The following is a 1,668-nucleotide window of genomic DNA, read 5'->3' on the forward strand; positions in this document are numbered from 1 at the left end:
CTGTCACTCAGGCTGGCGTGCTGTGGCACAATCACAGCATACTATAGCCTCAACCGTCAAGCGATCCTCCTGTATCACCTTCCTGAGTAGCTGGGACTGCAGGCCCATACCACCATGCCTGGAGAATTTTTGCTTTTTTTTTGTAGAGATGGGGATTTGTCTCACATTGCCTAGGCTGTTCTTGAACTCCTGGGCTACAGTGATCCACCTGCCTCGGCCTCCCAAAGTGTTAGGATTACAGGCGTGAGCCACCATGTCCAGCCTCCAGCATTCCTGAAGCCCACTCCCCAGTTTTGGTCACCAGTCTCCAGGAGCAACCATTATACTGATTTCTAAGAGCATAGCTTAGATTTGCCTGTACTTTTTGCCTATAAAAACAGGCATGGGTAGGCCAGGCGCAGTGGCTCACACCTGTAATCACAGCACTTTCGGAGACTAGGCGGGTAGATCACCTGAGGTCAGGAGTTCGAGATCAGCCTGATCACCATGGAGAAACCCCATCTCTACTAAAAATACAAAATTAGCCAGGCATGGTGGCGCGTGCCTGTACTCCCAGGTACTCCGGAGGCTGAGGCAGGAGAATCGCTTGAACCCAGGGGACAGCGGTTACAGTGAACTGAGATCACCCCATTGCACTCCAACCTGGGCAAAGCAGACAAGTTTCCAGACAAGAGTGAAATTCTGTCTCAAACAACAACAACAACAAACAGGAATATGTACAAATTTGTAGTTTTATTTCTGGTTTATTTCATGCAACAATATATTTGTGATATTCATCAATATTGTGCATAATTATAGATTATTCATTCTGTTGCTACATAGTATTTCTTTGTATGAATATGCCTCAATTTATTTATCCATTATACAATTGATGGGTAGTTTGAGTGTTGCTATTGTAAAAGCAAAATAAATCTCCCCAAAATCAGTAGGCCAAAGGGAGAAGTCAAGATGGGAACTGTGTGGAGCAAACCTGCCTCCCATTCTATTCCTAAAGAAGACAAAGAGAAAAGAAAAAGAAAGAAAGAAAGAAAGAAAGAAAGAAAGAAAGAAAGAAAGAAAGAAAGAAAGAAAGAAAGAAAGAAAGAAGGAAGGAAGGAAGGAAGGAAGGAAGGAAGGAAGGAAGGAAGGAAGGAAGGAAGAAAAGAAAGAAAGAGAAAGAAATGAAAGGAAAGAAGGAAGGGAAGGGAAAGAGGGAGAGAGAGAAAGAGAAAGAAAGAAAGAAAGAAAAAGAAAAAGAAAGAAAGAGAAAAGAAAGAAAGAAAGGGAAAGAGAAAGAGAAGAAAGAAAGAGAGAAAGAAAGAAGAAAGAAAGAGAAAGAAATAGTCCATATACCTCCCTCACAATTTACCCACAAGAAAATTCCTTGTGGACAAAGGACAGGCATCCTTCTGCTTACATGAGACAAATGCATATCTGATTGCTTCCTTTGCCTATTGCTTCCATCTACCTATGACCTGGAAGAATAAGAAAATTCAGAGATAGAAAGTAACCTATCTATTACTTACCTACCTGAGACCTGGAAGCCCCCTCCCCACTTCAAGTTGTCCTGCCTTTCCAGACTAAACCAATGTACAACTTACATATATTGATTGATGTCTCATTCCTCCCTAAAATGTTTAATTCCAAGCTGTGTCCCGACCACCCTTTTCACATGTTGTCAGGACCTCC

Source organism: Cebus imitator, unplaced genomic scaffold (genome assembly GCF_001604975.1).
Source record: "Cebus imitator isolate Cc_AM_T3 unplaced genomic scaffold, Cebus_imitator-1.0 Scaffold469, whole genome shotgun sequence".
Lineage (NCBI taxonomy): Eukaryota > Metazoa > Chordata > Mammalia > Primates > Cebidae > Cebus > Cebus imitator.